This window comes from Vulpes vulpes, chromosome 12 (assembly GCF_048418805.1).
Source record: "Vulpes vulpes isolate BD-2025 chromosome 12, VulVul3, whole genome shotgun sequence".
Taxonomy (NCBI): Eukaryota; Metazoa; Chordata; class Mammalia; order Carnivora; family Canidae; genus Vulpes; species Vulpes vulpes.
Genome location: NC_132791.1, coordinates 71,421,427 through 71,434,861, shown reverse-complemented (window position 1 = coordinate 71,434,861; position 13,435 = coordinate 71,421,427). Strand labels below are relative to the sequence as shown.

Below are 13,435 nucleotides of genomic sequence, written 5' to 3'. Positions count from 1 at the left end.
ATCACAACCTGAGCCAAAGGCAGACGCTCAACCACTGAACCACCCAGGTGCCCCTCACATCTGCTTTCAAACCAGGAAAGAAAACCCCAGACCTTTAAAGTAGAACATGGTGATTTTTGTAGTCCTTTCCTGTCTAGCCGCCTGGCCTGTCCTCTGGAGCCCTTGGGCCGTCTGGGACAGCCAGAGGCCTGGTGAACTGGCTCTGCGCCATCCTTTCCGCAGAAGGGCAGCCCTCAGGTGGCCACGGGGTCTGGACCTGGAGTGCACCCCCAACCCCCAGTGTGTTAGGAAAGGCCCTTGTGAGGCTGTGTCATGGATTAAATTTACAGCATTCAGCACTTGCTCTGATTTCTCATTTCCTCCTGTCTCTAAATGGGGCTGATCAAATTAAGCCTTGTCGACACCGTGGGCTGACAGGAGGCTGGTGCTGTGTAGGGAATGTAGCAAGTGTGCCTTGGTGGCCACCATGGAAGCATGGCAGCTCCACATCTCTGAAGAGCAGGGGAGCCCCTTCCCTCCCTAGTGCCTGCAGGCTGTGGCCTTTCAAGGCAGGAAGGATCATGGGACAGGGACATGTGGGGTCCACCAGGGTTAATCAGTGTGCCCTCAGGACACCAGCACCCCCAGCTTCTGAACCCACTGAGCTTACATAAGAAGGCAGACAGGACGAAACACCATTATCTGTGGGACAAGATAGTGCACCTGGGGCCCTCAACAGGGCCTTTATGAGCCATCCACCCTGTCTGTACCTTAGGGCCAAAAGGGGAGGTTCACGGCAGGCTCATCCTGTGCCTCCTACCTATGGAAGGTAGAGAAAGGCCAGAAAAACAGAAAGGAAGGCAGGGCCTGCCTAACGTTCCCTGGGAGAGAGGGCAGGGAGATGGGGGCGCTCCAGACTCCCAGACCCAGTGGGATGCAGCGGAGGACTTAGGAAGAGGAGTCACTCCCACACAGAGCTCTTCTTGGACTAATCTGAGGTGTCCACCCTGCCAGTATCCCCTGCCCACTCCATGGATTCAGTCAAGAGGCAGGTTTCTCAGGGCTGCCCCCACTGCACCCCCCTTTTCGCCCCCACATTAGTGGAGAGGGCCAGGGACAGTCCCTAGTCAGTCACTTCTGTTCTTCAGCAGGCTCTGGGCAGGGACAGACACAAAGAGCAGTGGTCAGTGGGCCATCTCTCCTGTTAGAAATCTACTCCTTGCCACTTGGTCCATTTTCCTGTCTGCTCCACGGCCAGGTTTTAAAGTGGAAGGGTCCCGTGCATGAGCACCTCCCAGGGCATGCACTTATGAGCAGTTTGTGTGAAGGTGAAACCTCTGGAGCTATGTGCACAGGGGCCCTGAAAATGGACCCTCAGTGTCTCCCTCCCACCGTCCAGCACATCATGTAGAGCATCTCAAGTTCTAGCTTACAACAGGACACCAATAATACAAGGCTCGAGGCCCATGGGGTGGTAAGCAGGATGAAACACTCTCGATTCTCTGGGTTCTTATTAGAGCCCCACACCTCAGGGCTGAAGGTGGACAGGGTGAGGCTTAAAGTAGACTGGATGAGTGTGGATCTGGAATGAGGTCCCCAGTTTGGTAGGGGGGGTTCCCTGACATTTAGAGCAGCCTGTTGTCCATGGGCCCCAATGCAGTTGGCTCTGAGTGGCCCTATCTGAGGCCTGTGCCATGGGCTGACCTGGATCCTGGAGTTAGACATCTTCCCTGCTGCTCTCTGCTATTGTGGGGCTGTGGGCTAGAGTGTGATGGTCTCAAGCTTGTCCCTCCATCTGCATAAGAGAGTCCCTTCCTGACCCATGGGGCTGCTGTGAAGAATACATAAGGATGTCCTTAAAGCCCTGATGCTCCATGCTGCCAATGCCATCTTCATTGTCGACAGTGGGGGTCTTTCCCCATCCTGCTGCTGCTGAGGGTGTCTGGAGAATTCTTTCTCTTAAGAAGGTGGCTTTGTGGCAGCCCGGGTGGCTCAGCGGTTTAGCGCCGCCTTCAGCCCAGGGTATGATCTTGGAGACCCGAGATTGAGTACCGCGTCGGGCTCCCTGCATGGAGCCTGCTCCTCCCTCTGCCTGTGTCTCTGCCTCTCTCTCTCTCTCTCTCTCTCTCTCTCTCTGTCAAATAAATAAATAAGTAAATAAATAAATAAATAAGAAGGTGGTACAGTGTGGCCTACCCTGCACTGCCACCCTGAGTTGTGGTGTCAGCTGGGAGGAGCCATGTATCTTGGCCCCATCCCCTCTGTGTGACTGGTCCCAAGTGGGGCCAAGGAGGGGTGCAGGTAGTGGTGGGGGAGCAGGGGACTGTCCCTGGGCTGGGGGTGGGGCTTGGACAGGCAGCTGTGAGTTCCTGCATCTCAATGATGGCCTGGCAGGAGAGAGCCTCTGGCAGGGCTGGGCCACATCCCACACCTTCTAGTGCATATTGGCACAGAGCCCCTCTTAAAGCACTAGGACCCCTCCCTGCATCATCCTCAGCCACTGTGCATGACACGGGCCTCAGCATAGGAATCTGAGGTTGGCAGCTGAAGAGAAATGCCTTGGAACTTGGATTTGGAGAACCAATGAGGAACTGGTTCCTGGGAAATCATGAGCTAAGGCCAAAGCAGAGGGGGTGGGGACAGGTGTAGGGACCCCTAGGGTGAGGAGGGAGTGGACTTTGTAGGTCAGGGAGAAGCAGGCCCTTCTCTTGGCTTGGGCCTGGGTGTACACAGCTGCCACGGCCTGAGGTAGGTAGTACAGCTGGAGTTGTGGGTATGGGTGGTGGAAGTGTTTAATCCTGGAATTCTGTGTGGAGTACCTGAGGGCCTTCCCAGGAGTGATGCCCAGGAGGCTGCCGGATGTCCAAATCCAGGACTCAGGAGTATGAAGGAAGCTGGCGAGTGGATTTCCTGGCCTCTGATGCACTTGTACAAGATGTACATGGAGGGGAAGCCCCCAGGCCCCTGGCCCCCGACAATGGCCATCAGCATCCTGCTTGCCAGCCTCCCGCTTCCCCCACATTTAAAATGAAATCCCAGGGAATCCTCCCTTCTGTTGGGACCTGTGGGTGTCTGTGTTTTGTTCTGAAGTTCACAGTAAATATTTTCATTACGCGATCTGCCAGTCTCTCCATTGTATCCTGCCATCTGGCCACTGTGTGTTGGGGAGCGGTAGTGAGGAGGTAACTCAGGCTTAGCTCCCCTTCCTGCAGCTGACTGCCCACAGAGAGGATGTTTGGCGCCCTGGAGACTACAGCCGGTCGCAGGGACCTGCCCTGCCGTGGCTGTGCACAGGAGCTCACCAGGGCAGGACACTTTCAGCTCCTGGACAGCGGGGACCTGATTTTTGAAGATGCCCTTGTGCATCCCTGCGGGTAGATGGGCTTCAGGAGCTGGCAGGAGGGTGGTGCAGGGCACGCAGGCAGGAGTGTAGGAGCCTAGGCTGTTTGGCTGGTGTGAGGGTAGAGAGCTGAGAAGGGGGTGTTTGGGGCCCTCTGCATGAAGGCTGCAGGCGGTGGGCCACTTGAGCTGGGGCCTGCCAGTGTGTGCAGCAGGAGAGCTGGGCTGGTGCTCTTTCTTTGGTCTGGTGCTGCTACAGGGAGCCTGGGAGGGGCTCAGAGCTCCTGGTCATCAGCATGGCCCCGCTGGTTTGGGCCCAGCCTCAGTGGCCTCAGTGCCTCTGCCAGGGCTACTGTGGCATCTGGCAGGTCCTCCCACCTCCCAAGGACACATATCTGTGGGGGCCAAACTAGAGCTTGGCCTCTTTATCTTGGCCACATCCCTTAAATCCACAGTGGACTTTCCCTGTCCCTGCTCTGTCTGCACTGGGCTCTCTCCAAAAGTAGGAGGTTCAACAGAGTAGCACCAGCTGATGCTAACCGTCTGAAGGTTATGGCTACAAAATCAAACAATGGTGTCTAGCTTACTTTTGACAGTGCATATGATTACATATATATGTGTAGGGCGATGCATTTTAGGATTTTTATGGCTACAAGAGACAGAAGTCCAAATGAATTGATTCAGAGCTGGAAATCCCAGGGCTATAATGGCTTCAGGCATGGCTGGAGTCGAGACCTAAATAGTGTCACCTGTTCTCTTCATTTCTCAGCTGTGCTTCTCACAGGATGAGAAGGTATCCAGCAGCCCATGGCTCATATTTTACCAGCTTAGCAATCACAGCAAGGAGGAGAGAGCATATCTTTCCATATCCTCCAACAGATGCTTGGCATCAGAGTTCATTGGCTTGCCTGGGCCATGTGGGTGCTTCTGGGGTGAGGCTCCATGGGTATTGGCCGCCCCCCTCCCCCGAGCCATGTGGTCTGGGAATAGCAAGGATGGTTCATTAAAGGAAAATCAAGGAGCAGCACCTAAAGAAGCAGCAGGTTGCAAAGTGGTACAACTCCAGGTGGCTGTATAATCTCCAGCCAGGCAGCTGGGTGCTGGGCGGGCCAGGATATTCCCTGTCCACTGCTGAGGAGCCTCCGTTGCCCCATACCCTGGGAGGGCACATTCTGGGGATAGCCTCAGATGGAAAAACCAAGAAAAATTTCTTTTTGCTTCTCTGGAGCTCCCATTTCTGACCTGAAGCTCTGGAAAAGTTAGCAGGCCTGGGACTGGAGGCAATTTATGGACCTTCCAGCTGTTGTTTCTGAGAGTCACAGCAGCTGTTACAGATGTGACCCTGATGAACGAGCACTGAGGGGCTGGTGCAGCCCCAGGGGCCCCTCCAATGTCTCCCCTCCATCTCGAGTCATTAAAAGACACTGGATGAGCTGCGTCTGCCGGCATTGCAAAAATTAATTCCGATTTGGTCATAAAGTTATAAAGGGCTGGGATGAAATAATCCTAATGAGCTTCTTTTAATAAAGCTCACCAGTGGGGCCCTGTGCTGATGGCCCCCTTGGGGCCGAGCCTGCTTTCTGCTTCCCAGAACCTCCATAGGGCCTGCCTGCTTCCAAACAGGGCGGGCTTTTGCTGTGTCCTGATTATGCTTCTACATAAACATATTTTATCTTAACGATCATCTTTAGGGGAATTTGCAGTCATGGAGGGCTTGTCTCGAGGTTGTTAACAAATGGAGGGGATGACTTTCCTCCAGATGACCTCTCCTGGGTGGGGGCACCAGCATGCTCCTCGAGGCTCCAGGCTGCTGGTACTCAGAACTCTGGTCCCCTGGGCCTGCTCTGCCACTCATGCTGGGGCCTGGTAGTATTTGCAGCAGCAGGGCTGGGCTGGTGCTCTGGCCTGGGTCTTGTTCTGTAAGTGTCACTCCCCCCTTATTTGGAACACTGCCTACAGTCCTGCTTGTTTGGATTTGAGCTTCAAGGACTTCTGAGCACTGGAGAAGTGAGGGCAATTGGTTCTCATTCACTTGCCTGACAATTGGGCAGCAGCATGGCCCCCAGTGAGCACACCTATCCATCCACGTGCTTGCCCAGCAGAGGCTGGGCAGTTCGGGTAGGGGGTCAGGTGGGGGATCTGTAAACCACACTGGCCTAGGAGTCCAGAGGCTGCCCAGAACTGAGATCCTAAAAAAGCATTTAGCTGGGTTTTCTTCTAGCACTTTTGTGACTTCATTTTTATCACTCCAGGCCACCAGTCCACCTGGAATTTGTTTTTGCATACTGTCTGGGGTCAGGATGCCATCTTTCCCTCCATCTATAACCAGTTGTTCCAACATCATTAAAAAAAGAAACCACCTCTCTCCACAACCAGCTAGCTCACCTCTCTTCCCCCTTTGCAGTGAGAGACCATTTTAAGGTGATCAAAGGGTCTCCTTTGGTCACTGTATATTTTTGCAAAATCAGTGTTGCTTCTTACTTGAGCATGGATGTGTCTAATGGGCATGAATGGTGTTGCATTATATTTCTCACTGATTTTTACTTTCTGCACTCTGTTTCTAAGATCCCTCTGTTGTGTATGTGGATGTCATACTTCTGACCTCCATATAGCACTGTGTGGGGTGAACCTGCCACATTTTTGCCCCTTCTCTTCCCCTCTGATGACAGCCAGGTTGCCCCCAACTCTTCCAAACCTGCCCAAGCAATGGCGCCATTGCTTCCTTAAGGACCTATGCAAGTATGCCCATTTGCATGCCTTGTTCAGGGCAGTAAAAAATGGCTCACAGGTCAAGGGTTGCTCTAAGGAGGGGCCTGGAATATCCTATGCATATCCTGTGTCTTTATGTAGTGGACCTCAAGAGCACATGGTTGGGACAGTCCAAGTCCTGATGACAGTCTGGGCCAAGCTGCCCTGGGGGTTCTGTCCTTGGTTTAAGAAGACGGCATGATAGAAGCGGGGGTCTTAGTGATGACCATCTGTCTCAGGTCATACTGCTGCAGGACGGCTCAGCTCCCTCCACATCTGGCGCAGAGCTGCCCTCCTGGCCTCCCTCTGTCATCCTCCAAGGGATCCCCTTGTCATCCTGCTTCCTGTATCTGCCATCTTCATTGAAGGAGTATATCTTTCAGCAGCTTCTTGAGAAGGAGTGCTAGACAGATAAAACTTTAGAGAATTTATGTGTCTGGAAATATCTCTATTTCACTTTCTTGATGGAGATTTTGTCTGGGCATATAATTCTAGCTGCCCTCCTGGCCTCCCTCTGTCATCCTCCAAGGGATCCCCTTGTCATCCTGCTTCCTGTATCTGCCATCTTCATTGAAGGAGTATATCTTTCAGCAGCTTCTTGAGAAGGAGTGCTAGACAGATAAAACTTTAGAGAATTTATGTGTCTGGAAATATCTCTATTTCACTTTCTTGATGGAGATTTTGTCTGGGCATATAATTCTAGCTGGTGAATAGTCTTGCTTCAGACTTTCAAAGGCTTTGCTCCATTGTTTTCCTCTTTGAATTGGGCAAGTCCGAAGCCATTCTGATTCCAGTGCTTTGTGGGCTCCTCTGTAACTGCTCCTCCCATTTACCTCCGATTATCTGTGAAGGCCTGTAGAATCTTCTCTGTTCTGAAATACTATGATGGTGTGCCACAGTGCAGGTCTACTTCCTTCTATGGTCCCAGCTGGGCCCTTATGCCTTCCCATTCTGAGAAACTTTCTTGAATTATTTCATAGTTTCTTTCCCTCTCTGTTTTCCCTTTTCTGTCTTTATGAAGTTTCTGTTGTATGGATGATACACCTCCAGGCTGGTCCTCTAATTTTCTTGACTATTTTCCATGATTATTCAAGTCTCTTTGTCTCATTGTTTTATTTGCAGGAGGATTTCTCAACTTTATCTTCTCAGTCCTCCCATTGAGTTTATAATTTCTGCTGAAATAGTGTTAATCTCAAAGGACCTTTTTCATTATTCCCATCCTATCCTCGTTTAATGGATGTAATATCTTCCAGCTCTCTTCTCAGATATTACTGATGATAGATTTCCCACACCTTCCTGTATAGTCTCTTTCTCTTCCACTTTCTTCCTGTTGGAATGTTTGCTTCATCTTGGCCTCCATCTGTCATGTCTGGGGCTGCCCCAGGAGAGGCAGCAACAAAAGAAGTGAGTGGGAGCTTGATGCATGGAGACACAGTGAACCATGGATGGCGATACTGCCTCTTTGTCTTTGGTTGATCAGATTCCCTAGAGAAGACCGTTCCTAATCGCCTGCTGAGGGGGTAAAGTCTTGACCTCCAACATTCTGGGAGTGAATTGTGGAAGGGGGCTAGTGCCTCAGCATTAATCCTTCTGGTTTTAGTTTGGTGCCTCTGCTCTCAACCACACCTGTGCCTGCAGCCCAGAGACCTTCTTTTCCTCCTTTCCGAGAGAGAATGAGCTTCCAGACCAATGCCAATGTTAGTTATCAGGGCTGTTCCTGGGGCCCAGTGTATGGGCAGGGGATTTGGCATCAGTCACCAACTTACTCCAATCTGACCTTCACTGCCACATCCAGAAGCATGTAGTACCTTTGGTGGATTTTACGATGCAGACTTGGTTCTCCTCACTGGCAGCTTGGGGATTCAACTTTCTCAGATATACTCAGTCCATTACTATGAGACCATCTGCTTTCCAGCCTCCAACAGTTCTGTTCATTTTTCTTCAGCTACTCTCCTTGTCCTTGTAGCCTTGTGATTTAAAAAAAAAAAATCACTTTACCAAAGTTGTAATGGGGTTCAACCTCTCATTTCAACCAGAAGTCCCTGCTATGCTTGCATATGTTTTGGGACTTTGTGTTCAGTACCATTGGTCTGGCTATCCTGACACCAGTGTCACTGTGCACTAATGTTTTGTAATATTAAACATGTGAACATATTAAACATACAAACGATGTAAACATATTTTGTAATATGTTCGGTTAGTTAGAAAGATAAGTACCTCCCGTTATTATTATTTTTTCAAGATTTTCAAGATTTTTCAGGCTATTCTCTCATAGATAGTCTTTTGGTTACATCTGAGAGTTATTTTGTTGGGTTTTCAGAATCCTCTGATGGAGATTGTGTTAAGTTTGTACATGGATCTAGAGGAGAATCAACTTGTCATCGAGGATAGCATTGTTGTGTCTCCAATTATTGAGGTCTCCCTTTGTACTTTTGGAGGGTTGTAAACTATATCATACCACTCTTTGTGTGGTCTTTATACATTCGTTCTTTTTGTTTATTCCTAGATATTCTGTGGGGTTTGTTGCTATAGTTGATAAGCCCCTTTTCCCATTCTGTTTCCTAGCTAGAAAGAAAGATATTGGGCTTTTGCCTACCTATTGTACATGGGATGAGAAACATCTATTCCTTGTAGTTTGGTAAAACTGTCCTATAACACCATCTGGGCTTTTCTTTGACTACTTTCTCAATTTTTTCTCAGGTTTTTCTGATTTCCTAACTGAGCCAGCAATTAGAATTTATATTCTTCATGTCATCTCAGCTTATTAAAACTGTCTCTTTAATTTCTGGTTTATGGGATTTGAGGGCATTTCCTCTTCTTGTTTTCTCTGATTTTATCTCATGGTGGTGACCATGGACATGATTTTTGCGTTTTCTTGCTGTCCTAATACATGGTCAAATTTGGGACTTGTTCCGTGTGTGCTTGAAATGAGCATGCTTTCCAGTTGCTGGGCTTAAGCACTAGATCATCTCAGTAATGCAGATCCCTTCCTGACAGCCCTACCTAGTGTTTAATCTAATTCATCTATTGTTTTCTGGAATAAATGTATAAAAATGCACAGAGAGCTGTGGTTTGTCTGTTTTTCCTTAGGAAACAAATTGAAGCTTTGCTGGGTGCATAAAGTTTCATATCTTTTATATCTTCTCAATGCTGTTGATTGGTTTGTCACGTTAATGCCTTGGATTATATTTTATCTCATAAATATGGTTATTTCTGCTTTTTTGTGGTGGTTATTGTTGATAATTACATGGTACCTCTTTCGTTGCCCCCACCCCCGTTTGTTTTAACTCTGCCTGGGGCATTTTATCTTAGTTGTGTCATTTGTATAGCTAGATTTTGTGCCAGCTCCTCCTCCTCCTGTTGGGCCCTGTGTTCCCTCCCATTGCCTCTCTGCCCTGGCTCCTTTTGTTCCCACCCCTGCCATGACTTGTAGGGTACTCAGGTAACTGAGGCACACAAGACCCCATGGCCTCTGTCTTCCAAGATGGGAGAGGCCTTTAACGCCCAAGCAAATTTCACAAATGAATGGTGTGTTTTAGGAAGGAAGAAAGCAAAATGCTGTCAGGGAGACATTGGGGGAGGGGCATGCCTATTTTAATTAGGATGAAATAAGCCTCATTCCCCTGGGGAGGTGACCTTTCAGTTGACACCTGAAGGATGAGAAGGAGCAGGTTCAGTGAGAAATGGGGAAACGATGATTCCACGGATAGGGGACAGCAGGCTTCCCTTGTCACTGAGAAGCATCTTCTCAAGGCTGTGTGCACCCCATCCCCCGCAGATATGCAGCCAGCTTCGTGGGAGAGGCAGATGGGTACCAAACGTGTCCCTGAGGCCAGTGCAGGGGGCTACAGACCTCCTTCCCTCTGGGCCTTTTGAGGGACTCCTGCTGGGCCTGGTGGGGAGTGCTGACTTTGGGTGGGAGCAGCAGCAGCAGCAGCAGCAGGAAGGGAATCCCAGGTGAAGAGGTCATTGTGGCCCAGTCCTGGCTGTGGGATCTGCAAATGCCCAGGGACAGCAAACACGCAGGTGCCCTTCAACCAACAGAATCAGTGCCTGCCACGCAATGCTCCAGAGGCCTTTGCAGACTCAAGACCTGGGGGCTTTCTTCTCCAGGCTAAATGTTTCTGTTTCTACCTGTTTTGGTTCCCCCAACCCATTCCTCTGTACTGGTGAAGTGTGGGGATGGCTCTGGGGCATGTTAACAACATGGGATCCCAGGGGCCAGGGCAGTCCCCAGCTCCTCCCTGGCTTATCTAAATCACTTAATCTTTCTGCTCTATGGGTTCCTTGATGCTAAAATGGGGACAGAAATAAGGATGATGAGGTGCCTTCTCCTCATTATGGGGATCAGATGGCTGCTCGGGTGGCAGAGGTTTGTCCCTGACTCCAGGCCCAGATGTGGGGGTTGGTGCAGATGGCACCCTGTGCTCCACCAGCTTTGGATAAGTTTGGCCACTATGACCCACTGATTCCCCTGGAGGACAGATGCTTTGGGATTCCCTGGATCCAATTCTGTTTGCTCTTCTCTTGTCCTTTCCTTGATCATCTGAGGTGTCTTGCTTGATCCCCTCTGGAGACTCAAAAACTGAGGGCGGCTCTTGGAAGCTTCTTGCCATGTTATCAATTGCCTGAGACAGGAGCAAAAAAAGCCCCAGTTGCCCTGCAGAAGAGTCCCCCCAACACAGGGCATGCTGGGAACTAAAATCCCTGTGGTTATGCATTAGAAAAATAGGGTTCCGTTACAGATGCCTCCAGTTGGGGGGTGGGGTGGGCTTGGCCTGCAGGGATGCAGTCTTCTGTCTACCATGGATCAGCCACCCATGGGAACCAGCAGCCACCGGTGGGGGAGATGTGTGCGGAGGGCAACAGGAGCCAGGGCAATGCTGTCCTCACACCTCAGCAGGAGATGGGCAGTGTTGACAGCTTGTTATCCTGGCCTGAGCCAGTGGTGAGGGATGGAGCAAGAGCAGGGTGAACTCTCTGTCACTGTGGCTTAGCACATGGTTGCAGGCATGCAGGGGCTCCAGGGGTTGAGGGGAGCATGGCAGTGAGCCCACCTCTGACCCTAAGGGACCAACAGAAGCAGAGGGCCTCAGGCCAGGGAAGCAACCAAGTGCACATGGACAAGCCCAGAAGGCCAGCGTTGGTGTCAGGGAATTACTAGGCGGCTGACCCAGGACCAGACGGGAGCTGAACTCCCTGCAGCAGGACGTGGCTTGAGAGACAGGCCTGCTAGGACCAGGGTGTGGTCGGTCGGGGTCTCTGCATGGCCTGGGCTTTAGGACTGAGCCCATTTCTGGGAAACTGAAGAAATACCCAAGATTGGCACGGTGGAAGGAATGTCAGCCTGGCTGCTGGGTCTGTCAGTGCTCATGTGGCCTTGGGCCGTCTTGGCAGACCCCACCGATCCTGGGGTTGCTCCTATGTCCTGCCAGGCCTGAGCAGGGAGGAGGCTTCCAGGGGCCGGGCTGCAAGGCAGGGTTGTCACCTGCCTCTCCTCATCTGCACTTTGCCCTTGGGCTTAGGTCTTGGGGGAAGCTGTTCTAGAACATAATGTCCAAGTCACCCCCCCAAATCAGCATAATTAAAGTAATAACTTGAGCAGTAGTAATTATGCTTGAGATAAAATTGTCATTTCTGTTGCATCTTTAAGAAATGTTGCTGTTTTTAATGGACCTATAACATAAATGTAGCTAAATACTGTGCTTGCTTGGCAGAAGCAGCTACAAGATGTGTCCCAGCCAGCTCTGGCTTGGTGGCAGCCCCTTTACCCTCCCACCCACAGGGAATATTGGGAGGGATATACTGCGTGGCGGCTCCCAGGGTTAGGGGCAGGAGCATACTATGATGCCTTTGAGGGGTCAGGAGGGCAGTGAGGGTCGCGGGCAGGTGGCCTGGGGACGTGGTCCCCGCGGGTCCTACCTCCAGGCATGGCTGTCAATCCGCAGCCTGGTGTTACCTGTTCATCACCTCCTCAAGAGAAGATGGCTCTTCTAGATTTTGTTTAACATGAACTCTCCCAATTTTGAAATACTGTCAATCAAATAAGGTCTTTTTAAAACACCACATGGCCCTAGTACATGCCTCTCTGGTCTGGTTTTGCCCGGGGACCACCCGTCAGTGACCCTTGGCTTGAGAGGGGCAGAGGGTAACATCTAGCCTCTTCCCCAGGGAAGGTTTGTTTGTTTTTTTTTAATGGAAATTACCATTTTTCTGCTTCTCAAGGTGGTTCTAAAGGTGAGCTGTCCCTGCTTGTTGGAAATGCAAAGAAATAAATGTATAAAAATAGAGTAGCAATTCCTCAAACCCCCTGTCAGATTTAAGTAGCTGGTGTCTCCTCTGGGAGTGGCAAAGATGGCCCTGAATCATCTCCAGGAAGCCCAGCAGGATGATCAGCTCTGAATGGGCACTGCCTGTATGCCTGCCTTCCCAGTGTCCCCAGCCCTGGAGGAGCCTGGGCAGCATCTGCCAAGTGCGAGCGTGTGTGTGGGGGTCAGGGTGCCCTGGGGGATAGCAGGGCTAGAGCAGGGGGCACAAGGACCCCAGGAAGTACAGGAATGCCAGCAGTTGCTCAGCCCTGGCCCGACTTCACCTCCTTTACCTCCTTCACCTCCTTTACCTTCACTTTCCCTTCTTGATAGGTCTGTCCCATGGCCGGTGGCAGGTTTGTGCCTCTCACCTAGCAGACAGCAGGTGCAGAGCAGAGAGCTCCTGGCCAACAGTCTGCTGTGCTGGAGTTTCATTAGTCTTTCTGTCTGTAAAGAGGGGACAGCACAGAGGCCCGTCTGTCAGCCCTGGCTGAGGAGACATATGCACAGGGCTGAGTGGTGGGGCAGGACTGGTGGGCAGGCTGCCTCCCTGGACTGGGAGCTGCCACGCTCCTTTCAGAGGCTCCGTTCTGCCTCCAGCATCTGCTGTGTGCCACTGTGACATGGAGGGATTTCTTTCTTCTATCTGGAGGAGGCAGCAGACCGGAAGCTTTGGGGACGAGTGAGAATTATTCTGGAAGACTCTTTGTAGAGACATGGTGCTGCCGGGAGCATGGACCCCACCTCCAGTAGCAGAGGCTGCAGGGACTGGACACCATAGCCTGGGTTGGTGATGGCCTGATGACCTGAGATCCCAGGTCCTTCCCAGGGCAGGTGCCTGGGAATGCCAAGGAGAAGCTAGACCCTGGGGTTAGGGCCCCAGCACAGACACAGAGACCAAGACAGGGATGTGGGGGGCTTCCAAAGGCTTTGGCACTGGAACTTAGCAGGCAGTGTGGTCTGGGGCTGCTGGCAATGACAAAGGTCAGCCTGGTCAGCTCAGCTGTGACCCTGAGAGTGCAGACAGGGAAGGGCTGGGAGTGGGAGCTCTAGTCCAGGGT

At 51.2% G+C, this 13,435-nt stretch overlaps 1 protein-coding gene across 1 annotated transcript in view; it reads left to right on the top strand.

Moving 5' to 3' along the window:
* Nucleotides 1-13,435, top strand: part of ADAMTS2 (ADAM metallopeptidase with thrombospondin type 1 motif 2) — a 229,386-nt gene that overhangs the window by 121,001 nt on the left and 94,950 nt on the right. The window lies entirely within an intron of this gene.